At 38.2% G+C, this 27,603-nt stretch overlaps 1 protein-coding gene across 1 annotated transcript in view; it reads left to right on the forward strand.

Moving 5' to 3' along the window:
• The window catches only part of LIN52 (lin-52 DREAM MuvB core complex component), a 40,666-nt gene that overhangs the window by 2,522 nt on the left and 10,541 nt on the right, over window positions 1-27,603 (forward strand). The gene's annotated exons all lie outside the window — the stretch shown is intronic.

Consider the following 27,603-nt stretch of genomic DNA (forward strand, 5'->3'; position numbering starts at 1 on the left):
GTTGGCAGATTTGGCAAGTGTTTGACAGTGACCTCCTGCAACAGGATGAGAGATGAGCTTACATCTCCAACTTAGAGCCTGCCTGCAGGGGGGAAAACATGTATGTCAGTCTGGTGTTACCCAGTGGCACAGAGACTTCTGTTCCTGAGTTAGCATTGTCTTGCATAAATCAGGTCACTTTGCTTAATTTCCCACTCAGATAGTAAAGGTATTTCTCAGAGTCCTTGTGGCAGTACTACTCTCTAATTCCATGCACTGCCTCCACAGGGAAACTTGCACTTGTGTATAGGATTCTCCTGTCACTTTGCTTTTCATACTGTTTTCTGCTTCTGTTGCTGTTACTTTTTTCTACACTCAGTTGTGGCAGGCAGTGATGTCATTGAGGAATAAAGATGACTTTCATCCCAATTGCAAACAGCCAGCTCTTACTGTGGTTTTTTGAAGAAAGAGTTTCTTCCATTGTCTCGTTTTTAGAGCTCTTGTTAACTGGTTGATCCAGCTTTGAGGATTTCAAGAGTATTGTGGTGTCATTTTTAATGCTACCCATACATACCGCCACATTTATTTTTTTTCTGTTTACTTATGCTCTAACATAGACCATGGTTGTAATTACTCTTGGGCTACACAAAGCACCAAAAGTTTCAAGTCTTTCACCTTCCTTTCAGTGGGTAACACAACTTAGTAATAAACCTTTAGAGTCTTTCTGATTGCAAACATAGGATAGCCTAATGCATTTTTAATAACAAATCATTAAGCTTGTTTTAACATACTTCAAGTTTATTTTACTTTCAGTGCTAACATCTGTTAAGACTGTGTAAAGCATTTGGTGGAGTAGCAGTTAAAGTATAACAGTGTAAAACTGAGTCAAATGCAAAGGTTGGCTGATGGTTGGCTTTCTCAGTTAAGCTGCAGGCTCTGATGTCAGACAGTGTTATTCTGCTAGATGGACTTTAGCAGAGCCTGAGTTGCAGTAAAGTTAGGGAGGTAATTGTTTCCTTATTGCATGTGCAATATTTGTTGCATGTGGTTCCATTTATTTTTAGTGAGAACAAGTGCATAAGTAAAGAAGACAAAGTGAATGAAAACTGAAATACGAGGCTCAACAGTTATAACTTAAATCTTGAGTTTTCAACCTTTATGAAAGGTTTCCATGCTCGTAACTTCTTGTCACTGAAGGCAGTTTTCCTTTACTGTAATCCATTGAATACTTTGTGTGTTGTAATATAAATTTATCTTTGGAAAATTTTTACCAAAAATTAGTTGTGGAATTTGAACAGAAGCTGCTCAGGACTGTTTTTCCTAATACTGTCTTTAGGTTATTTTCTCTTATGAAGTTAGATGAGTAAGAGAACAAGAAAAAAATCCAAAATATCTGTCCATTGAAGGTAAGGGACTTGTGGTTTGGTCTTGGACGTATATGAGTTGCTTATATCTCTTTACTGAAATTTACTCCCTCTTGACTTGGCTGGTTCATTGAAACTGGCTGTCAAAAGCAGGACCAAACCTGCTGCTGACCTGTCTCCTCTAGATGGCAGCATGAGGCCTCCCGCGGAAGTTTTGCTTCTTTTTTATAAAACTCTGACATTTCAGTTATGGTTTAAAGCTGTTCTTCCCAAGATTGTTTTTTTGTGATTGTTTTTTTTTTTATTTTCCTTTCAAAATCTGCACTGTCTTTTTTAATGGTATTTTCAAGTGTTTAATCAGCAGTGAGGTTGAGAGACAATTCTGCGTCATTGTATTAACTTACTTTTCCTTCCAACTCTTCTCTTCTAGATCCCACCTCAAATCCTTCATATTTTCAAAGACTTTTATTTTCATCCAAGTTATCAATTGTGTACTGTGCAGGACCAGGGTGATTCTTGCAGCACTCCATGAAAAATGTATCTATTGAGTGACATTACAATCATGTTGTGAGATCTGTTATTGTTATACCCAGTTCACAACATACTTTACATCAATTTTGCATTAGAATTCATTAGGCAAAGTGCTCTGGGACAGGGTACCTTTTTAAAAGGTTATTTATTGAGGTACTATTGCAACATTAGCATTGAAATCTGAATAATTGATTTGGCATGATGTAGTTTGATAAATTAATAATTACTGACTTACATGTCTTATTTTTTGAATTCATATGAACTCTCTTACTATTTTGTCTGTATAAGAGGACTTTCTTGACAAGTTTGGAACAGATGTATTGAATGTTTTGTCCATTTTGATGAGACATCTGGATGGCTTTCATCTAGGAACAGTTGAATGCTGTTATCTGAATCCCACATTTTATTATCTACAATCCCAGCTGTCCAAACTTTTTGGCCATGGCTTTCTCAGTTCCTCTTTGGTTCTGTGCTTTTCACAGATTTCCTTTCTATACAACTAATTTCCTCCCTTCTTTTTCCCATAGGGGATTCCCGTTACTTTCTGAAACCCTCTCTAGTTTGTTGACTGCCCCATGGGTTCTGTGAATCAATTTAATTTATCAACATATAATTTGGCTTTTCTTCCCAGCTTGTTCTACCATTTTCTTCCTGTCATGCTAGTAGTTGGGTTCTTGCACAAAATATTCCTTACAGAATATTCTTCCCTTCCTTAGCACAGGATTCATGCCAATAGCTTTCCTTGAATGAAGCAGAATTTTTGTAGCATGAACCATTTAAAAGAAAATTTTTACTTTCCTCTTTAAGGACAGGCTTGGGTCTCTTTTGTGTATTTATTCTTTGTTAAAAGATGATTCTGGAGTTCTCTGAAAGCTTCCAGGCTCAGGTCCTTGTATCAAGAAAGTCTTTTAAAAATAAATTATTTTTCAGCACTTCTGAGGTTTCAGCTTGTGTTTCCTTGTCAGCTTTTAAAGGTCTGTAAAATTTTACCCCATCATTTTGCTTGTAGCTGCTTTTCTCTTTTTGCTTTGGTTCTAAGAATCACAGAAACATTTAGGCTGGAAAAGACCTCCAAGATTATGAAGTCCAACCTTCTCACATTAGAGCTTCTATTTTCCTTTGGTTAATTAATTATTTTATTGGTTAGAATAATCAAAACAATTTTTAGTATTTAAAGTCCTGCTTTGTGTCAATTTTACTGTTCCTGTTAATGTGGGTATTTTAAGGGAGGAGGAATTGGGCTCCATGAATACACTGACTTTTAGTTGTTCATACAGTTAGGGTGACTTTGGGAGGCATAGTAGCTCTTCTAAATGTGGGCTGCAGCCACTCAGTGAGTCTCATTTTTGAGTTTGGGGAAGAAAAAGATATAAAAGTCTTGTTACGAACATTTTTCCACTTGCAGGCTTTGCTTGGAGTGGAGTAGTGAGCACTGCAGAATGAGCAGACCCCAGCTAATGTGGCAAGCAAGAGGGAAATAGTTCTTTTTTGAGATCACAGTCACAGGCCCTGACTCAATGTTTGTGGCCCACAAAGCAGCAAGTTTCAAAACACTTAATGTAAATAATTGCAAATTTAGGTTGGAAGCTCTGTTTTTCCACTGTATGACCCATTGCACCTTTGCAAAGTCAACTTTGACTTTAGAATTTTGAAGTCTTGGTTTCATGAACTGACAACTCTGAGAAGTCCATGCATTTAAAGATATGTTCTCTCATCCTTTGGGATGTAGGTATACAGAGAGAAATATCTGAGAACTACAAACACAGAGGAAAATGCTTTTTTTATAAAAAAAATACTTAAAGTGTGTTTTTTTTCTAAACAGAAAAAAACTTATGTATAAAATATATGTAGGATGGGAGCATGGGAAAGGCACTGTGTCACTGAAGATATGTGGTTGTCCAGGGACTTTTGAAGGCCCCGCTATTGTTTCCCTGTGAATCTCTGATATTTTTCAGATAACACCTGCTACACTGGTTCAGAAGTCCTGAAATGTAAATATAGATAGCTGGTATCACAGCCATGTTTATAAAATCTCACTGCTGCCAGAATAGTTATTTAGCCACTGTGGTATCATGGTACAGCTCCAGTGGTACTGTCAGTGTGAGACTTCTGCAAAACTGTTCTTCTTAAGCCCCAATATCTTTGTGAGGGTAATGGTGCCTGGGTGCTGTGTGTGCCTTAAATATTAGAAAATGTGGGATAACTGACCAAACAGATATGAATATCATTTATAATTTCCTTGTCAGTGATTTTTGCTAATCTCTTGTGTTAGGTTAAATTTTTATTTGGAGTTGAAGGTAGTTTGTAATGTTCGTGCTGTAAAATTAGGAATGACTATGTTATCCAATATCAAATCCTCATACTCTTTCAAGAGGAATGGGACAGTTCCCAAATATGCTCAACTAAGTCTCTTTATTTATAGTTTCCCATGGTTTTGTGCACCCTGGCTTTCACTAGGTTCTAGCACCTTTGCTCCTATGTTCTTTGTAAGGCTGATTTATTTTCCATATACGTTCAAGCAAATAAAAAAAAATGTTGTAGTTGAAGAGATCTTTAACCAAGGGCCCACAGATTAGACCTGGATGACCTGGGAGATTGCAGGTGAACACCAAAAGGTTGGTCATCTTGTAGTACCAGACTTGTAGAGGAAAAGCCAGTCCAGCTTAGTCAGTCAGTGATCATTTTCTTTAATATGAGGAATAAGTAAATGGCTAGGGTTTTTTGGCCTGGAGAGAAACAGCTGATGTAGTATGTGAAAAAGGTCTGTAAAACATTAATGCACAGCAAGTGTGACTAGGGAATGACTCTTCATGGTTTCTCATAGTATGGGAGCCAGAGAGAATGAAAGAGTGTGTGGGGACAGACATGAGGAGGTACTTGTGTTGTGCATTGAAATCGAACACATCACCACTGGAGCTTGTGGTCATGGAGTTTCTCACTCAGTAATGAGAAAAATGATTGGAAGATAAATCCTTCCACGATGTCTGCTGAGGAGTCCCCAGTGCCTTGGACATCTTGGAGATGCAGAAAGCAGAGAGAGATTACTGTGCAGGTACAGCTGGGTGCCTCCCTGCACTTGCATTCTTCTACAGATGTTTGCCATTGGCATGTCAGTCAGGGTGGTGGGTTGGAAGGACCTTTTGTTTGACAATGGATATTTTCATTTATTTATTTTAGTAATAGACTAAACTGCCTGGTAGTTAGGCAGCCACTAGCAGAAATCTCTGAGGGTTCCCTGTAATGGAGGGACTCTTCCAGAGACAGCAAGAGACGGATGGGCACATGAATGAGGAACAACTACCTTGCTCTCAAGTTAGGCTGTCATTGGGTTTGAATTGTAGTCTTCTGCAACCTCAGCAGCCTCTGAAATTTCTGGAAAATCATAAAGGAGTCCTTCTGAATTCTAAGCTATGTACAGATCACCACTTTTCCTTAGATTGGTAGTCTTCGGTTTTTCATTTTTCATTTCAGATAAATGCTGCCTGTTGTGATCTCTTGCCTGCAAGTTCAGCTTTTTTGTAGGTTTGGAGGGGCAGAGCAGTTAATCAAGATTTAACTGCAGCATTTTTTGAGCATACACCCTTAGTTCTGTCAGTGATCCTTGCAGGCTACTGTCATTGAGTTTTGGATGTTGTTTATGTTTTTTACTTCTTTTTGATGCTGATCATAGGTAGGATATGTTTAAATTGGGCTCCATCCTTGGTGGGATGGAATTTACCAAACTAGGAAATAGGGCATGACAGTTGCTACACTTGAACTTTGTATATACAAAGTTGCTGAATTAGAATCAAAATAAGTAAATTAGGGAAGATAATGTACCCTTTTACTGAAATATCTTTTTCCTTTTGTGTAATGGATTGCCTGGGTGTGTCTCCATGTAGCATGAACATGATTTTTAGGCTCCATGCAAAACACCTGGCCTTTGTACCCCAACAGGTTTCTATCAATTATGTAATTGATCAGATAAAAATATTTTCTGATCATAACCACTTTTTCTTTAGTTCTGGCAACACAGAGGCTTTTTAAGCTCAGAAGTCTTACTTTACATTTGTGAACACGGCCTTACTTCTGCATTATAGTTGCCTGGTGCTCTTTCTGGTGTGTATGTACAGTTGTTTGCAACAAAACGTTTCAGGTTCTTACATTTGTAGGAAACCAACATATGAACAGATGTGCAAGTAAAGGTTGCTTTAAATGTCTTATGACATCTTCTGAAATCTGTTGTTGGTCCATTTTAGTAAAAGCTGTATGTCCATTCTAGTCTGGAGACATGTATGGAAAAGTGAATTGGACTCTTGTCGTTTCTTAGTAGTCAAAATGAGGTTTTGAAACTGTTTAGAAGAGCTGACTCTTTCTATAACATGAACTCTTTCTCTATTTCCTTGGGAAATAAGACTATCTAAAGTGTTGTGGTGGAGCTGGAGAAAGAGAACTGCCTTTTGGAGAGGCAGGAAGGAAAGAAAGTGAAAGAGTAACGTGTGATTTGGATCTACATCCCACAGCAGTCTCAGTGCCAGTTATGATGAAGATATAGCAGTGTTATTATCAACTTGACTGCTGACAAAAGAGTGAGGAAGATGCTCACTTTTTCTTTTTTAAAAACTGGCATCTCCAGAACTACTGTGCTTTTCTAGCATTTGTTTGCTTGTATTAATCTGAAACATCATAGAAGAAAATATGTTTTGGATTGCCTACATTGTTCTAAATATGTTGGGCTTGGAAAAGAATAATGTCTGCCAAGTCTAGTGCTTGTTATATTCTTAAACAAAATTTTGTTTACATGCAAGGTGAACTGTCCTGCGTAAGAAGAAGCCGTTTGAGGTGTGTGTGCTTCAGTTATTTCTGCTCTGCTTAGAATTTTTTTGCAGCAACTGTTTTTTTTCTTGGTTAGTTTTCTGCATTCCCTGCCTTGCTGAGTGAATCTTCATCATGTTTCACTTTTGCTTGAAAGCATATTTCTTACTTATTTTGTTATTTAGTACTGTGTTTGACAAGGACTTTATGTGAAATAGTATACTTCATGTGCTTCAAAGCTCAAAGGCAGAGTTTTACATCTGCACAACAAAATTATGCTCTTTGGACACAGAATTTCTATAATACACAGTTAGCTTGAGGTGTTACTTAGAGTTAGTAGACTTCTCCCATGCAATGGGTCACATTTTGGGTAGTTCATTTTTGGGTTAGGAGATGATGACAGAGAATTTCAGGAGCGACAATCAGCTGAAATGGTTGCTTTAGTTTTTCACAGTAGGAAAAATATAGAGGCTGTTTTCAGTTTACATTCATAGTAATTCTTGGGCCTTATTTGATTGTTTCAGAGAGGTGAAAAGAACACCTAAATTGTCTGTTAAGATGTTTATATGGCTTGTCACCGCAATATCCAAGGTGCTATGATTTCCATGAGAAACCTTGGCCTTTCTCCTGATTCTTTTTACACTCTCCTCCCACACTGTAGATCTACTGCTTCATTTTAATGCACATTGCTCTGGTAAGAGATACTCTGCATCTGCAGAGGGACAAGGAAATCACCTTTCCTTATACTGTTTGCTGGGTGGCTTATTTACAGGCAGGATTTTTCGGGGGCATCTCCTGTTGGAAGAGAGAGACATCAGAATGCCAGCATGAAATTGCAATTCATACATGATCTGTGAATTGGCTAATTCTGACATGTAGGTAGTTAAGAAATGATTACAGTCAGAGGAGTCATGACCTCAACTTTTCATCATCTCCATTGGCTTGTGCCCCAGTTTGGAAGTGAAGGAGGCATAGGAAGTTTTAATTGTACCTGTGTGATTTATCCTCAGTCAGCTCTTTAATTTCTTCTGGCTGTCTGAGGTTTCCGACACGCTGTAAATTTCTCCCAACTTTTTCATTATCTGCAATTTCTTTATGACTCATGAATCGGAGTGGAGAGAGAGTGTGGATTTACAGCAGAGATAAACATGTCCATAAAGTCAGTATCTGTGTCAGTAATTGTACTGCTGTCAGTGACTGTCCTGTTTTACAGGTCTCTCTTGGGAGAGGAACACACTTTGCTACCAGTGTCAGAGAAGTGTTCATTTTGATTTGCATTAACGTGCCAGGAGATTAGGTTGCAATGGTGAGGATGGAAATTGAGTTTGGACCATGGCTGCTATTGTTGGGGTTTTTTTAAATAAGTGGGTGTGTATTTGAGTTGCCCTCTGTGTGCAAAAAAAAAAAAAAAAGGCAGATTCAGGTTATTCTTAAATATAAAATCAGGAAGAGGCAGTATACTGATGCTATCAGATGTGATTCTACCCATATGCATAGGTAATGCATTCTTACCATAAAACAAATGCTGTGTCTAGGTAACTGTCATATGTGGAAAGAAATACTGCATGGACCCTTAGGGTGTTCTCTGTCTGCTGGTAAAGTAGAATGAATATTTTGGTAAGTTTCAAGAAATTTCTGCATCTTTGCCTTCTTGCCCTTCCCTTACCCTTAGGGAAAGATGCTATGGTGAACATGGACAGTGAGTACTAAGGCATCATCATAGTCTCCAGGCATTGATGATTCTGATTGCTGCAGAAGGAGGTGTAAACTTGTGAAGTTTGAGAAAAGGAAAAAAAAATCTCTTAAACTCTCCTGTATGTGTTAGAAGTTCAAACTTCTATAGTTTCTCTGTGCTTTTATTTTCTGTTTGATGCCTGTTGTAGATAATCGTCTCTGTGGAATGTTCTTTGTTAAATTCTACAGTTTAGGTTGCTTTTTTTTTTCCTTAATAATTTTTTTCATAATAAGGTAATTATTTTACCACAGAATTATTTTAAAATATCCAAAGTGACCGTAAAACCCCAAATTTCCATTTTGTCAGGTATTCATTGAGACTCCTAAATGCAGCTGATTTCATTTTTCTAATTCTGATGGACACCTCTTACCAAAGGGAGATTATCATAAGCAATGTAAACTCTGTGTTTGTGTAGATAGCTTTAAAATGTGGTTAGGTATAAAAGAAATGCTGAAATGACACCTGCCATTGCATGGTTAATTCTGGAACCTGAAGTTGGGAGTACAATGGGGAGTTTTTCCAGTGGTGGGCAGAGTCCCATCTCTGGTAACTGAGTTTCCAAAGCTATATATATAAGGATTACATGCTGAGTGGCCCAAAAGCTGGCAGATAATTGCTGTTGAAATGAGTGATGCTCAATGCAACAGCTAAATTCTAAATAAAAGCTGAGTTGATGAGATACTTTTTACCTGATATTTTTTGAAATGTGGTTTTTTTCTTCCTTTTCTCGTCCTCCTCACCATTTCTACGTGTCCATACCTAGTTTGTGAATCTGATTTTGTTAAAAGAAAGGCTACTTCTGAAAAGTACTTCAGCCAGAATGTATTACTTGCTCTATTAAAACAAGACAAAAACAACACCTTTGCCTCCACCAAAAAGAAAGCCAGGACAACAAATACCAACAAACAAGAACTGCAAAGTAAAAACACCAAACCAATTAAAAAACCCCCATAAAACATTTCTTATACCCTGGTATTTGTGTCTAAGAATGTCTCTTCTCAAAGTCCCCGTTGTCTCCTATAGTTTGTTGAGTAGAAGGAAGAAATTCTGCAATGGTTTGATAGTTTCTGGAAAAGATTTTTTGAGTTTATGTTGATAGAGTGAAGGTTGATCTAGATACTTCCCGTGGTTAAGAAAAGGGAAGTGTTAGTGGGGAAGAGAAAGAAATCTGATTAATCTGAAAACTGACCAAACTGCTCTGAAGACTGTGGAATCAGTCATCTGATTCATCACTATTAACTTCTGCAGGATTTTTGGTATGCTACTCAAAGCACCAATTTGTGCTTTGCAAAGACATCTGGAATATTAGCACTGGTCAGTCAAGTAGTGGAACACATTGTGCAGTCACCAGTTCTGCATTCTCTGTTCTTGGAGGTTTTCCAGACCTGACTCAAAGCTTTAAGCAGCATGATCTACCCTCATAATCGACCCCACTTTGAGCAGGAGACCTCCTGAGCCCTTGTAACCCCAATCATGCAGTGGCTCCATGTTTCTCTGATCTGTGTTCTCCTTCTAGAAGTGCATTTGAAGCCTGCATTCCCCACAGCACCAAACAGTTCAGCTTATGAGCTTTAGGCAGGTGCAGCTCTCTGATCTGCCTCTATGGGAGCAGCTGATTAGGAACAGGAAACCTAAGGATTCCTGTGTCACAGTGATGGCTTTTGGGCTTTGGGAGGATGGTGAATGGACTTTCAAATACTTCCATCAAAGAGCTGATTACAAGTCTGTGCAGTGTGGGCTGCAGAGCCCATATTTGTGCACAGGGAGGTATAGGTATAGTCCATTCAGTACAATTCTTTAAGCAGAGTAGAAGAATGGTCCTCAGCATACACAGAGGTTCTTGTGTCTTGGCTGAAATGAACAGTGAAACCACCCTCATCTGTCTAGACAAGTAGAGGGTCAATGGGGCTTGACTGAAGAGCTTTTAGCCACAAAAGTAAAGGAATGGGCTGTCACATTAAAGCATTTCTACCTGCCACATGCTTGGCACAGAAAGAAACATGACTACAAACAAAATGTTCTTACATTATACTGTCAGAAGCCTATTTTTTGCTACTCTTATTCTGACAGGATAACTTGTAGACTACTGTCAGTGGAGGAATTGAGGATGGGGAAAAGTTTGATCAAGCATAAGGTTATGTGCATTTTTCTATTACCATTTAAAATCACAAAAATGCCTAACAAATCTCAGGAGTCATTCTAGCAGGGACTCTCAAATCTTTACAACTGGTCTGTATTTATTATTTAAACATCTTTTGCTTTGTCTATGCCTTTATTCAATTAAAACTTTCCACTTCTGTGTTACTAGAACATTTACTCTGTACAGATAGTGGAAAGATTATCTGTATGCCATCTCTGTCTGAAATGTTTTCCTATAAATTTTGGCTTCTGGCAGGAATGAAGAGAGAATTTTCTTCCACAGTATGGGTTGCTGGACCTATTTGCAGAGCAGCAGCTGATCCTAGTGAAAAATCTCACTAGAGTGTGACTTTGGAGACTTGGCTGAGTTTCTGTTACTACCCTTTTCTACTTGGTTCACTTATTTGCCTTCTTTTGTACCTCTTCCTATCTCCCCAGCTGTAAGGTGGAGTTCACGTTAATTTGGTTTTGCAAGGCATTGAAAAAATAATGAATTTTTAAAAAATAGCATATAAAGCATTTATTGTGAAGTATTCTTTGCTGTGTATTTCTGTTTGTTGTTTCCCCCTGCTTGCTGCTATTATATGCCACAGGAAGGTATCATTAGAATATTGTGTCAGTCATCAGTAGTAAAATGAGAATATGATAATAAAACAGATCCCAATATCAAGTGCTCTTCAGCCTGGGACCCAAGCAGGGTAGCTAAGAAAAGCAAGGCTATTCTCAGCCATTTGTAGACATTTTATAAATAAAAGGATTTCTATTTGCAAGCAGTATAAAGGTTAGAAATTATTAGTCTGTATCTGTTCTAATGCCAAAGATTATTTACCTGTTTGGTTTGCTATATTCCTCTTCAGTTTCCTCCATTTTGGATCCAGTGATAATGCATACAAAGCTATGTGAAAATTTGCCAAGCATTTTGTCACTTTATTGAGTGGTTTCAGTCGTTCAGAGCATGAAGTCTTCTGTAAGATCAATAGTGAACTTGCCACCTTACCTCTTGCATCTGCAGTAAATGCAGCTTCGAGCATCTTCTCTGTACAATGTTGCTGGACCAAGTCTGATAGTATCTGTCTCTTATTGCCTCATTAACTTGTGAGTATTAGAACAAGATAAAAATGCCCTAAAGCCTCTTATCTGATGATTGTTGTAACCTTCTGAGTGCCATTAGTTTAAGTTTGCAATCAAATGCTTCCCCTGAGAATAAGGAGCACTGATTAAACCTGAAGCGTCCCCAGAGGCTTTTACAGCTGTCATGGGGGTGGTGGCTGCTTCTGTCCAAAAGGAAAGGGGGGCTGGAGGTCCCAATGGGAGGGCCACTCTGCAGACATCCACGTGGCTGCCCCAGCTGTTCTGCTTTGCCTAATGAATTGTTTTACAAGGAGAGGCTGGATATTGTCATCACAAGCTGCCTTCCCCAGGGACTGAAGCCAGCCTGATAATGACTAATGTTAGTGATAGTAATTGAAGTGTGATGGCTCTCCAGGGACTTGCACACACACAGAGCTGTCAGGCACTTGTGGCTGGTACAGTCCCATGAATACCGCAGAAATGCTTTTTAATTGCTTGACTTTCATAACTAGTTCCCATACATATCCTGCAGGAATACACATTTTAAGGGGATAAGGAAAAAGAGCTCTGCCATGGCTCTTGGTGTACACAGGTAGTTACTGTCCTGATGTGTTTCCAATGCCGTGTTCTTGCTCCCCTTAGTCTTGTGTGGACCTGCTTGGTGTCTGCACAGGCATGTACAACAGATTACACCTGAATGTACCTTTTGTGTCTAAGCCTTGTCTTCTTGATGCACAAAGATTGTACTTGATTCCTAAAGAACACAATAACTTTATTTAAGAATATTAAAGGATTGCTGCTGTTAATAGCATGGAAGCAATGAAAGCTATTTGCATTTTCTTAGGCATTGAAAACTGAATGTAAGATAAATCTTGTAAAAGCATAGTATATCCATGTGTCCCAATATGACTGGAGTTTATGGCCATGAGATTTTGGAAGTCTAGGGCAGAGGAGTAACCAATTTATGTAAAATAGAGTGTTTTTTGTTCTGAAAATGTTATCATTTAGAAGTGCATTGTTGAATATAGCAGTGGGCCTGAGATGAAAATATCCCCAATGGGGTACTGTATTCCTGACTTCCAGGATCCCAACATGAACTTGTCAGGGTGCTGAGATATATTGATTTGCCTCTCTCTCTACAGGAAGGTTTTACTGTGGCTTTTTGAGCTCTAGCTGGAGATCAAAAAAGGAAGCTTGATGCTGTTGCCAGCAGGGTAGACATACTACCTCTTCTCATCATATTCATTGCAAGTTTGTTCTTCACCTCCCCCCTCCAGTGAAATGTTGGCTCTTAGAAATTTATTTTGGTAATAAAACATTACTTTATACTTGCCCATGAAAGCATGTTTGAAGGCTGTTTGTGGATTCTTTAAAGGGTCCAAGAGATTGTTGTTCCCTGAGCACACTGCAAACTTGTATCATAATTAAGTCTGATGAATTAATGTGCAGAAAGTTAAGCTCATAACTTTAAGTGCTTAACTTAGGCTCTTAAAATGTGAACCCAAACCTATGGTTGGTGTGCTGTAATTTGGTTGTCAGTCCCAAAATTGTATGCTTCAATGGGTTTTGGTTCTGAGAAAATAGGTGAATTTATTCTTGCTATTTTTGGTCACAGTGAAGAGATAATAAAGTTGCACTTACTGCTTTTCACAGTTTTAAGTCTTGACAGTAAAGCTAAAGAATATAATTTAGTTATTTTCTTGCAGTTTATCTTACAACTTGTACTGTAATTGAGGAGGTGGGAATAGGAAACTCCATGCTGTGTAAGAAGAGAGTTTCAGTTTGTAATTTATTTATACTGATTGGTTGCTACAGCACAAGCACAAGAGTGGAGATAATTGAAAGACATCTAATAACTGATTAAGTAGATTTCATTTATGTGCTGTTTTGAGCACTGTTTTAGTGAAGGCTTGTAAACTTTATTATAATATGTTCAGCAGAATATATTTCCCACGTAGAAATTATTTTAAATTGATAGGGCACTTTCATATGGACAGCTTTTTGTGCTATGAGGAATATATCCACATATTGTTTAACTTCACAAAGTGACAATTATTTTGGTATCACTATGCACAGTCATGTAAAATTTTGCTTTTCAGGTATTTGATGATTTTTTACAAACATGTATTATAAATAAGTATCTCTAAGTCCTTGCACAACTTCCCCCAAACCTATTATTACATTTTAAAGCTTTCCAAGTTTACTGGCAATGCAATAAATATTATCTCCCATATTTTCCAAATTAAAATGTGACTTCTCTTTTCTCACTTTGGAGTTTGATGTCTGTTCTACTGAACAGGTAAAGTCGGGTTTGGTCACTAGCTGGAGGGGTTTCCATGAAGAGCCCAGGTGTTGCATTAAGCAGCATTGATGCCCTTCTCCTGGAGGGTTGCTGAACTGTTATCCTGTGGTAGCTCTAGAGGGCTCTCTGCTGTTGGAAATGTCACATTTCTAATGATTTTATGACAAAGGTCTTAATAACCTGTTGGTCGTTAAGGAACTCATAACACTTTTTTTGCAAATGCTACCCTCATTGTCATCAGCAAAATATAGCATATGCAATTAGAATCTAATTTTCTCCAGTGTCAATTAAAGGGTCTCATTTTTATTCTGAACTGTGTTGTACTCTGCCTGTAAATGTCTGTCACTTAAGTTACAGCATTTAAATAGTGTAGGAAGTAATTTTTGTATGTGCAGTTTGTGACGTTCCTTGTTAAGTCAGTAAGAGTATGATGTTGGTGGCACTGACTGTGCAAGAAAGAGAGAAGATAATCATCCCAGGCTTTATTGTAATCATGCAGTTCGTTACTGTAGTAGCCTTAAAAGTATACAGGCATTGTTTCAGGAGAATTGGAAATAAATGTATAAGATGGAGGACAAGATGGGACAGGATGAAAATATACGGAGTAATTTTCAGCAGAGTAATAGCTGCTTGTCCTCAAGTTCTATGAAGGCATTAGAAAGGGAGGACTACCTTCTGGTAATATTTCTGCTTTTATTTTAATACCCTTTGGATGTTATACAGGGACATGAATTCCAGTTCTGGAATTCTTGGGGGGTGGGCATTGGTGGGCTGGGTTTGACTGGGTATCTGCATCAGACTTGGTTGCATTGAAATGGACTTCAAACTGGTTAGTTGGAAAGTCAGTCAAGCAGTTAAAGGTTGTAATGTTGTTTTCTCTGTTGTAATAGTAAATTCTATTTTCTTACGGTTTTGTAGGGTTTTTTCTGTATATGTGCCAGTGCTACATTGCTTTCACTCAGTTGTGTTTTGAAAGCAATGAAAACTAGAAATAACTAGGAGTAACATCTGTAAAAACTACAAGACTAGAAATAACGTCTGTCTACACTGGAAATAACTGCAACATGATTGCAGATTACATTTTGCAGCACCTTTGGGCATCATGGGTTGGATGTTATGGACAGTGCTGCAGTGTGCTGCATGATAAGGAGCTTACATATTGAGGGAGTGAAAATAACATTGAGCTTGATGCTCAGTGAGCTTCCCAGTTGAAAACATGCAAGAGTGTCCTATTTTTACTCGGTGGTGAGTTCTGTCTTGGGTATTCTGCAAAGCCCTCGTTTGCAATCACCCTTGTGAATTTACTGCTGAAGGGGGAAAAGGTGAAGTATAGGTAGACTCAGGAAAGGAAGGTTGTTTTATTTTCACTGGTAGCATTTGCAGTTCCCCAAGCAATGCAGGCTGCAGAAACTGGCTTTTGAGAGCCACAACTTGATTAGGTGTTTGGGTCTGTTGTAAAATCCTGTGGTGTCTGCCTCTTGTGCCAGGTGAAAATCCTCCTTATACAGTGGAGGAAAGGGGTTGAGAAATCTTTCCTGTAAATTCTGTGTCTTTTTCCTTCTTCTAGGAAGTACATTACATAGTAGGAAAAATACACGGAATCACTCTTATTTGAGGAAAACACAAACTAATAACAATTAGGCTATTGATTACTTTTTCAGGCAGTAAAAAGATGCTTCTCCCAGGATTCATTTCCCCATGCTATCCTTGACTTCAAACACCTGCAACTTACAAGTTCTGGTTGTAGATGAATTCAAACACTCAGTCCTCCTAGCATTTTGGATGTATTTATTGCATGTACTTCATCTTTTCATGTCTAACCACTGTAATTTGAGAGGTAATAATAAATTTTTTATTTAAGGTTATGGGTTGTACTACTTCAGTGGAAGTGGGGATTTTATATATTTTAATGCACTACTGCAATTTTTGTGTAATGGAATCTTATATTAAAACCTTTTGTGTAACTATTGAGATTTTGCTTGTAAATTTAGAAGATATAGGCATAGCCAGTTTTAAACTACATAAGATTTTGCAATGTTTTTTGGAATATATTTTCCAGTAATTGTGATTGAACTGAATTTTTTTTGTGAAATACAGTATTGTCAGTGGCATCTGCATCCTCTCTATGCATTGACTTGTTAGTTTTGAGTACTTTTGTAGTCAGTTAATAGTGTGATCAGAATACTAGAGTTGCTAGACAAAATGTCTCATAACAGTGTCTCAGAATTAGTGTTAACAGAAATGCTCTCAATATGTTTAAACATGCCTCCATCTCTGTTTCATGTAACACTGTCTATTGTTAAATCCTATCAGTTTTGAGATCAAAATATTTTAGGAAAGAATAAGTCAAAAATACTCTTTTGGCTACTGCATCTGTGTGAGGGACATCCACCACATTTGGAGCATTTGAAAATAGAATCCCTGTATTTACTGTGTTTACCTATGTTTACTTCCCTGTAGAGCTATTCAGGAAAGTGACCAAAGGCAGAGGGGGACACATTGAAATTTACTGAGTACAAATTTGTATTGAGAAGGAAAAGGAAATAAACATGTTCTATAGTCTTCCATTCCTAGTTGTTTTGTGATTAAGTAGCTATGGTGGGTAAAATTCAGGTGCATGTGAGTTTTGGAGATCACTACACAGCTGGCAGGGATAAAAAAGTTTTTCACCAGTGGGAGGCTTTAACCTTCAGAGGCCCATGTATTTAAGCTTTGTGTTACATGAAGCTGTATTCTAAATGCCTTAAGGTATATCTAGTACATGTACAAGTCTTTTCACTTCAAGGTCTGCTTTTTACTGATTACTCCATATCTCTTTTTAAAAAAAATAGAGAAATGATTTGTTAAATTGTTTTTAGCCATTTTCACTTTTTGGTAATCAGCAGCATCACTGACTTTTTGTGGCTGAGTTTGAGTGTACAGTGGTGATGTTCCATTTTAAAAACTATCATTACTAAAACTAAACATTTTAATCATTTCAACTAAATTTCAATTTAGTTGAAATGATTATAGCAGAAATAATGTAAAGGTTGTAACAGCATGCAGTTTTCAAAAAGCTGAACTTTCTGTGTAAATGCATATATTGATGATGTTACCTGGCAGTTGTTTTCAGCTCTGGTCTGAATGTTTTATTCAAACTTTTGAAAATGCATCTTTTTTTCTTTATTATTTTGCCCTAGTTTTGTTGCACTGATGGGTCTGTTTAGTGAACTTTCTGCAGCTATTCCACACACTGAGCCATCAGTGGATGGTAATTCCCTAGTTGCAGTGGGTGGCAATGCCTGCTTTCTGAAGAGCTGGCTTGTGAATCCTTGTCTGAGGCTCTGGTCTAAATCTCTTGGTCGTGCTGGGGTCACCACAGTGCATTTACCAGGCTGAAGTTGCGAAGTCCTCAGTGCCCAGGTTGCCTGGTGCTTCCCTGTTAGAATTCAGTGTGCCAGACCCACGGCACCCCTGTCTTTCATGAATGGAATTCAAGAAGACACTTATATTTCCATAAATAAATTAGGAATTCAGTGGCTTCTTCCGGCTAATCAGGGCAGGCTGATAAACCTTGCTAGCTGTTTAATAAATGAATTGTGACTGATTACCTATTAATATGGACGCCTCAGGAATTCACCCTGGGGGAAGCAGAGCAGTGAAATAGAGAGGGGCATGGCCCCCTGGGAAATCAGGGCTTCATGTTTGCAGCTTAAATATCTCTGTGAAGTATCAATAAGGAGGTAATTGAATTTTGAACACAAACATGAGCGCCGGATGGATGAAGGAGAGGGGGGCCCTGATCATCTCTTCATGCCCCTTCATACTCCCCTCCCCTTCCCTTTAGAGACCACTCTAGTGAAGATAGATGCTAAATCCATTAAATAAAGATTAGACTGTGTCGTGGTAGAAAATGGCAGCTTAGCTAGATCCCTGGGCAAATTGGGACCTTTAAGCAATACAGAAAATTAAAATATACATTTTTAACAAGTGTGCTGTCGACACAGTAATAATGACAGTGTGGCTTGTGGGGTTTGCTCACCTTTCAGATCTGCTTTTGTTTGGTTATATCACTTGTTCTTGTTTTGAAACCAGCCTGCTTGGTCTCTCTGAAGCAGAGAAGACTTAGGGGAAGGAAGGTTATTTTCCCACCTTGCTTTCTTTGGCACTTTTTATTGGCTCTTATGCTTATAATAATATAGAAGATCAGTACTCTTCTATTTGAATACGAAAATAATTAACTTTGGCTCTGACACACTCAGTCGCATGTTCTGATAAGAAGTTGGAAATAGTCTAAGGGAAGTGTGGAGATGTAAATGTGATCATACTTTTTAGAAATAGTTTTTATTTTCTAAGCACATGGCTTTGTTTTTTATTTACTCCAGATCAATTTTTCTGAATTCTACTCTTATGGGAAAGATTAGTATAGGGGTGTGCATTGTAAAAGGTCAATATTCTTTTTTGTCACACAGTGAATTGTAGAAACACAGCTGAAGTGGTGTTCAAAGGGTGACAGTGTTTCTTTTCAATACTGTGCTAGACATAGAACACAACCAGGCCTTCTTCACAATCTCACATAACCTATTGTCTGTTGCAGAAAGTCAACAGATTTTCTTGGGTTTTGCAGGCAGAACCTCATCTGCCTGTACAAGTAGAACACCTATTGCTATACTGAAGAGACTACTCCTCCTACTTTTTCCAAGTAAGATGATCATTCTACAGAATAAAATCCAAAATTGTTTCTGTTTAATTATTTGGAATAAGAAATGAGCCTAAACCAGTGTTTCCCTGGAGATAACTGCGGTTCCTTCCATCTAGAATTTTTTTTCTTTAGTCTAGATAGTTTGGAAAATGGAAAGAGAAAAAAAAGGTTTTGTGCTTTACTGATTGTCTCAGTTTAAGACAAGTTAGGAGGAAATCCCAAAACACTGAATTACGGTGGTCTGAGACAGTAGTAACATGGGGACTTCTATCTGTTCTTGCACACCATCTCCCTGATAATACCACTTTCCTGTTTTCAGACTTCTCTCAAATATTAGCACTTGTGCCCAGAAAATCCTTGATGCTGCATCTTCAGCTTTAACTACTAAGTGAACTCAGCATGTTCATTTTTTGTTTAAAAAGAACAGTAGATATTATTAAGTCCAAAAAAGTATTAACACGCATGTGCCATTCCAGAGACAGTAGTGAGCATATTGGGAATGCTTTGTCTTCCATTAACTTAGAGCTGCATTCAGACATGGTTTTCTATTTGTTTTCCAAACTATGATCTGCATCCACATCCTAGCAGTTTCCTCACTTGTTTTTTGTGACAGTGTCTTGCACTGGGACACTGTCACACACTTTTGTGCATTGTCTTGTCTTGTGATGGTGTTTTGCATTGGGAATGTCTGTATTCTTTCATCCAGCCATGCTTCTAGGAAGAAAAAAACTTTGTAAGCTGGCTTAGCCTCAAAAATTCCCTTTCATAGTGTTGAGACCAAATCGAAAATGAACAGGTACCACCCCTTAGCTAAATTGCAGTAATTGATTGTGTATGTGCTGGAGCCTGTCTCAATTGAAGAAGCCAGATCTCAAGCCTCCCTTGGTAAGGGGAGATTACACCGCTGGGTTTACCTTTGGTCAAGCATGTCAACCATGGGCTTCTTTTTTTTTGGGACTTCCTGGCTGTTGTTCTCCTTGCAAGGGGACACTTCCTTTCTTGAACCCCACCCCTCTCTCCCCAGTTCTGAGTCTGCTGTTTATAATACATCTACTTTCCTTAACCTTAGCTGGCCCCTTTCAAAGAAGTTACCTGTACTTTGACAGCCTATGTCCTTTTTTTCTTCTTATGCTATGGGCATTCCTTAGCCTTATTGTATCATCTATGCCTCTGCCTGTTTTGGAGATTTTTCTGCCCTCTTCTTCCTGCTTGTACACTTAGACTAATTTTTTAGCTCAGGAGTCTTCCTTCCTTTATATATCCCAAATTTAAAAGGAGTCTCTTGCTAATTTGTTCTGTAGCTTCTTCTGAAGGCAGGCATGTGCCAGGAACCTCACAAGCTTATGGCTTTCCATATTAAGGCACTTAGTGATGCAACATTTTAATTAAATTAACCAGAATTCGTAAATTGTAGATAGACAGATTTTCCAGATCATCTCAATATGAGCTTTTAGAGTGATCAACACTCTGCTGGTGTTTAATCCATCAGACTGCCATATGGAGTGTTGAAGAGTAGAATATCTGTTTATTAACAATTGTTGTTTTTTCATGTCAGCAAGTACGATTTTTGTATTTGAGGACCTAGGAGTGCAATCTGTTCTCGCATCTCTTACATGAGTTATATCAACCTCATGCCAGACCTTATTTCATGCCAACCCCTCTTTTTTAGGGTGATCCAGTAGGCTGTCTAAATGGCATAATAGAGCAAGAGGGTCGTTCTGCCAGAGTCTTCAGAAGTCCTTTGGTTACACTATCACAAGGGGAATGTGTTCAGATGTCCTTTATGAGAAATTGCAGATATCCATATTGTCAGTGATTTCTGTGAACATTTGAGACACATTTAGTGAAGCTTTGCAATTTGATTGACCATAATCTGTCATAATTCACAAAAGCCAGAAAATTGTTCAAGATCAACCCAATATTTTATTTACTCTGAATTAATAAATGCTTGTTTTATTCACTCTGAATAACGAAATACTTGTTCCCAAATCCTAGGATATCTGGTGTTGGACTACGCTGGGAATAGAATTTACCCGTCTCTTTAGAGCAGTTGGCTGTTCCATTTTATTGTGAAATACAAGTCTGCTTCTACTCATTTTGCTGAGTGAATGCTTTTCATTGTTGGTCTTTCCAATGGGAAAAATACTCTTCAGGCAAGAGGAAAAAATCTTCTTGTGTTCTGATGTTTTCATTGCTCTTCTCAGAAAGAAGTACTAGCTCTTCTAGAATGGGAGATGAGATTCGTGCCATAAGTCCAAGCACCCAACCCATAATCTAAATCTTCTTCCATTTTTTGATATAACACTTATGGAATAAAACCTTTCCTATATATCCACACAGTGCTTATCCAAGTTTTTATAATATTATACCTTTCTCAGAGTCTTTTACTCTGATCTTATCAAATCTTGTTCCACTCACAAAGATGAGCTCCATATTTTGACTGTAATCAAGATCTCCATACATTCCTACACATACTTCACTATTGTATCAGACCATTTCTCCATTTCTCTTTCTCGTCATGTTGTTTTCTTTATTGTGCTGATGTTCTGTATATTGTGGGCTTTTACATGACTTTTGTGTTTTTGGATGAAAAACTTGGTCTCTGGCAGAATTGTCTTGACAAATCTGTCTGAACTTGCTTAAGAATTTACTCAATTACTCAAAGTAATTGAGTTTGGGTTTGTGCACAGTTGATGGATGTGGCGGGATTTAATAATGTTTTGCATGTGTCCCTTAAACCTCCTGAGCTCCTGGGATCATCCAAAACAGCCAGGTCCAGAATAGGCAGGTCCTCAGCATGGTGAAGCTGAGCAAATTGTTCTTATCCTGTATGTCTTCAGGCTTGAGTGAATCTCCAAGTCACAGCAAATTATTATGCTATCTCCCACCTCTTCTGTTTGAATTTAATAATTGTTTATAATTTACACTGTATATTTCTGCATAAGGTCTAATAATCTTTTCCTAGGAAGGAAGTAAGTCTCATTCTCTATTTTGTAACTTTGGATACTCTGTCACTTCAGGCAGTATTTTGGTAGGAATAATTTTGAGATAGTGTGGTATACACTGTTCACTTCTAGAGAGCTGCTTATAAATCAAATGTTTTCTTCATGAGAATGTGGTGGGAAAGAGGACTTCTTTTATTTCTTTGATTTTAAAAGGTAGTGCAGTTGTTATTTTACATCTCTTCAATTGAGAAGATAGATTGAAAACTCCTATTGACTCCCAACCCTGAAAAGAATGAGAGGGGAGAAAATCAGAAAACAAGTAATGGAAGCTAGTCAGATTAAAATTAGCAAAAATAAATGCTTTTTATGTGATGAATTATTTGATATGGGACTTTCTGCCACACTGGGATTTTTTTTTGACCAAGTACTTAGCAGCAATTGAAAAGGAATCAGGCAATTAAATGGACAATGAGATCATTTTTAGTTAGAGCAGAAAAAATCTAAAATGAAGTAGGAAATATCAGCTGTTTCAGGATATAAAACAAGCACTTAAGAAGAGGAGGAATCTTTCAGTAATAATTATTCCATATGTCTTCATGATGTGGCTCCCTAATTTATCTTTTCCTGTGATGCTTCTGATCTTGGCTGCAGTCAGACAGGATATCTGACTGGGTAGATTACTGATCTGCCTTGCTCTATCAGTTCCTGTGCTCATTTACAGTTTTTATGACTGCAGAACACAGATTCTTGTTTAATAGGAAATAACATTTCTACAATCTCTTTTAGCAACTAGTCATAGATCCTATTTATATATAGGATTTTGTGTACAAGATTTTAGTCAGTGGTATAGAATGCAAATTCTGAGCATGCTCTGAGTTACATCTCTAGAGAGAACATCATTATTAAACCTTTTTGAAGGTGTCCCTGGTGGCAGCTCCATAGAGCAGGTGGCCTGCATGGCACAAGCACACAGAGAGTCAGGAGCCTGTGTCTTATCAGACCATATAATCTAAAAATCACTCAGCCTGTTTTGGTCTCCTGGGGAGATGATGACGATGACACAGGACTCTTATGCTAAAAACTAATTGTTAACCTGCAGAGGACATCATTCAACACAAATCCCAGCAGAAAAGGGCTGGGTGATGGATATTTCTGGGTAGCAGGCCAAGCTTTCATTTGGTTTTCAACAGACAGTTCTCTGGGTTGCCCCAAGATTTTCATGTCTAGTATCTGGCTTACTTGAAAATAAAAAGCACATTAATTTAAAAAAACCAAAACAACAAAGCTTAAAATTTTTGTTTATTAATGTATGCATATAAAACTGAAAGGAGCAAAGAGCTCCTTCCCTGTCTCAGGGCATAAAATGCCCTCACTCTTACCTATGGTACTTGGGTTTCCTGGAACATTAAGCAAAGCAGTGGGTAGGTAGAAGGTTAAAGGCAAGGAAACAGTGTTGAAGATGAATACAGCAAGTAAGTAGTATATGGAAAAGGAATGTGGGATTGTACATACATCTGTTGATTGAAACATGGGCAGAAGATCCATGAAGTGATTCATCTGCATCTGCAATGCCACATCCAGTGGTGTCCTCCGTGCCTGAGCATGAGGAAGACATTGGTAATCTGGAGTGAGTTCAGTGGAGGGCCAACAGGATGATCAGGGGCTGGAGCACCTGCCCTGTGAGCAGAGGCCAGGGGAATGGGGCTCATTCAGCATGGAGGAGAAGTGATCTCACAGGGACCTGATAGCTGCCTGCTAGAACATGCAGGGAGGTTACTTGAGAAGAGAGTCAGGCTGTGGGAGGACGAGACAATAATTGTAAATTGATGCAAGAATGTTTCTGACTGGAATCAAGAGAAAACTTTTCCAGCATAGAACAGTCAAGTATGGGAAGGATTGTCAAGAGAGGTTGTGCAGTCTCCATCTGTGGATGTTTTTATGGCTTGACTGGATAAAGCCTTGAGCAGTGTGTCTGTTCTGGACAGAGCAGTAACTGGAGACCTGCCAAGGTTCTATCAAATCTGTACAATTTTCTGTACAATTTTCCTCCTATGATATTGTACTGTATACCTTGTTTGATATGTTGTCTTCTGGTAGATTAAATTTTTGTCACTAAGCACTTTTTCCTTGTATCCTCATTTTATTATACCTCTTCTACTCTGCTGTACCTTCCTAACTCTAAATACATCTGATAATTCCAATGTCACTGGATCATGGAGTCTTCAGAGTTGTTCTGACTTCCAGAGTTTCTTCAGTGCCCCTCAACCCTCAGAGCAGTGCTTCCAGTCACCAAATCTGCAGAGACTCTTCATGGCAAAGCACAGCCAGTGCCTTCTGCTTTCCTTTCTGAGCTGTCCTGTAGAAGGTTTGCTGTCTGCTGTGCTGCAGTGCCTCTGTTCTTTCCTCTGGTAGTGGATAAAAACCAATTCTGTGCTCATTAAAAGATAGCAATGTCACTGCCTTCAGCTTTCATAGGAGAAGTACCTAATGGTAGACATGGCCTGACCCATGGTATGCATAGACTGTAAATAAACATGAAGGGATTTTTGGAAGCAGATGAGTACCAAAGCTTACTGGGCTACTCTCAGTAGACCTTCCGGAGAAAAAAAGAATGATTTTTTCTTTTGTAAGGATGTTTTATTTGGCTTTATTTCTGGGTTTCAAAAAATGGGAGTTTCTTCTGGCCTCTACTCTCAGGAGATATCTTCAGACTCCAATGGCCTCTGTATTTCTTGGATTCTTAATATTTTTTTCAAAACCCATCGATACTAAAAGCATGAGGATGTTTATGAAAAATGTTCTTCTCATATTTCCTTTTGGATCTGGGAGGGTATTTTTGGGTATATCTTTTACATCTGCTTTTACAGTTAAGCCTTGCCTAGTTGCCTTTAAGCTTGTTAGCAGCTAAATTGTAATAATTGTAGTAGAACCTACATTGTTTAGATTTTAATACCCATTCCAAATAGCCTTATTTATTACAACTTACTACGGTTTTGTTATCAAGTAGATCAGATTAGCACTAGTCACAGATTCTCTGAGTAATAACAGATTTTTGCTATTCATTCAAGCTTGACTCTCCTAGCATTTGGATGCTGTAAAATCTGTAACATTTCTAAATCAGTGCATCTCCTCAGGTGTCTTGTGACCAGCCAGGAGTTGGTAAAGATGGTTTTGAATTTCCTGAATCCTCTTCTGGTCTCTCAAATTCTCCTCAGTTCAGGGTATTGCTGCCAGAAGAGTACTGTAGTGGGCAGAACACATGAAACTTATCAAGTTAAAATGACTTAAATTATACAACTATACCTTAAAGCAGGCAGTGAATATACTGGGAAGAATGAGGATAGGGGTAAGGGTAATAGTTACATGAAGTACCTTTGATTCACACAAAGGAAAGAATAAAATGATGGAGGCAGTTGTGAAGGTTTTCTTCTGCAGCCCACAAACTGCATATTGCTGTTCTTCCATAATTCTGTCTTAACAAAGCCTGAGGCTTTGACCTTGGAACACTGAGATTTCAGTCATTTGCATATATTTAGCTATACAGACTTCTTCCTTGGATTTTTGGAAATATTTGGAAGTCTTAATGTTATGTGTTGTATCGTACTCATTGCAAAAGGAATCTTGGTTTAATTAATGTGCAAATCAAATAGTATTTTTCAGTCAAAACCCATAAATCTTTTCATAGAGACCTTCAATCTGATAATGCATTGTTCTGTCAAGGGCTGCAGTCATCTAAACAGAAAAATGTCTCAATAAGGAATCCTGGGATTATAAAACATTTTAAAGATTTAGTCTGCTCTTTAAAGTAAAGACATACTTCTGGACAAATAAATACAGATGACCATATTATGAGCTCCTTTGATCTAGATATCTCTTTCCATTAAGTTTGTTGACGGAAGTTAAATTTTACAATTCAGTTCTTCTTCACAGTTCAGACCATTAGCTAACCTATTGACAAGGGCTAGTTTCTACCTTTAGGAGGTCAAGGAAGCCGTACCGTTCTTGATCCAGTGCTGCAAGCCTCCCTGTAAACAAGCCTTGATGTCTTCTGATTGGATTTGTGTGCCCTGGCTTGCATAACCATACAGCTTGTATCCCAGCGTTATTAGCCAAAAGGAATATAGGGACTTACATAATCATTACACGATTATTTTTCAGTAACTGTACTGTAAATATGTAATTCTCTCTGCTCCTAATAACTCTTAATCCCCTTGTTTCTATTGGCTCCTGAGCTCAGATTTGGCTGTGGCCTCCATGCCTGGCCACTGATAAAACTTGAAAAAATTGTTACTCTCAGGGTTCACCTGCTTTGCTCCCAGCAGCAAATACGTGTTCCCCAGTGCAGGCAGGGGCACTGTGTTGTGGGAGCGTGCTCAGCACTTCTGCCTCTGTTCCCTCTGAGAAAGGCCCATTCACCTCCAGAAGGCTTTCGTACCTGGCTCTCTGTGTATGTTCAGCACAGACCTCTTTGCTGAGCTTCTTCTTTGTGTCTGAGAATGCCTGAGAATTCTAGTGCAAACAGTTTTGATCTCATTTCTGCATGTTGTTTGAGAAAATATTCTTCCTTGAGATCTTGTGGTGAGACAATCTAAATTATCAAGAACTCTTGATCCACTGCAGGTGTTGGGAGCCAGGAAGAGGTTATTTTCCTTTTGGTACAAGCAAATAGAAGGCCCTTTAGAGTCCTTCTTGTAAAAGCATGGCCCTATTCTGCTGTTTAGTTGTGATATCTGTGGGATTTGGTGGTCACAGCTCTCCCAAGTTGTAGAGCTTCAAATGATAACTTATGCTAGTAAAGTACCTTTCAGGTATATTTGAAAATATCCTCAACTTTGATGCAAAATTGCTTTTCTTACTGCTTTTAATATTAGAAGTATAACTCGTTTTGTTTTTTGTTTTGTTTTTTTTTTTCAGCCTTACAAAATAGTTGAAAATCATTTTTCTGTGTTTAATTAGCTTCATGAGTCAGTGCCTGGTCTTAGGTCTTGACATTTTTGGCATGCAAAATTTTCTTGTGTATTTGACCTTGGCTTTATTCCAGAATAAATATTTTAAGCTGCTATTTGTGTGTAGTTTTTTCTTTTCTTGTCTTTGGTCTGAGTCTAGGGGGCAGACATAAGGAGCACTGAGGGAAGTGAAGTGTATAAACCACAATTAGAATTGCAGTGCACAGGTGTCTGTAGATCTTACACAATTGCCAAGCTATTTGTTTCTCAAATGATAGGGGCTTTGGGAGGGTATTTTGGAGAATAAAGGGAGCAGAATGCCTTCAATTTGCATGTTAGGGTTGTGAGTTTGGTTGTTTGGGGTTTTTTGGTTTTTTTTTTCAAATCCTGCTTTAAATTCTTCCAGACTTGATACATTTGATATCTTTACAGAACCGGCATATTGAATGGTTGAAAGTGATCTACAATGGCTGGGGATGCAGTTTATAACTGCCTTCAGAGAGGAATCAGCTTTGAAGAATAAAAATTTCTTGCATAATAGCTTTTCTTTGAGCATCAGATTAGGTCTTGTGGTTTAAAAATCTGAATGCCAGCATTGAAAATAAGATGACTTGTAATAATATTAAAAAAGAATGGCTTTTGCATCAAGGTTATGGGTAAGTTCTGCTGCAGGCCCTTGAGGATCTTTTTGGGAAGAGAGGCATCTTAAATCTCTATGCTACTCATACACAAAATATTATTGCAATGAAAAAATAGTGAAGTGAATAAACAGCAGCTCACAGTATAAGGATGCATGATGTATCAGGAGTCCTAGTGTTCACTGTATTTTGCAGTTTAATGCACAATAATTTTTTAGTTCTGTATTTGTGTATGCTCCACTCCTTGTGTTGGATCTGTATTCTTAGGATGTGAAGTTCCATTAAAAAATAAATAATAATGGCAGCCCCCGCTCCCCCCACGTGCACTCATTTTCTGTAATATGGTAATGATATCACCGTAGCAGTAATTACGGGTCATCTTCATTTCTTTCATCTCTGCTGCTTCTGATGGCTTCATTCCTTTGACGGAGAAGATTTGGCTCTGGGTGCTGTGATTATTTTGTTAAGCATTATTCGA

Source organism: Molothrus aeneus, chromosome 6, assembly GCF_037042795.1.
Source record: "Molothrus aeneus isolate 106 chromosome 6, BPBGC_Maene_1.0, whole genome shotgun sequence".
Lineage (NCBI taxonomy): Eukaryota > Metazoa > Chordata > Aves > Passeriformes > Icteridae > Molothrus > Molothrus aeneus.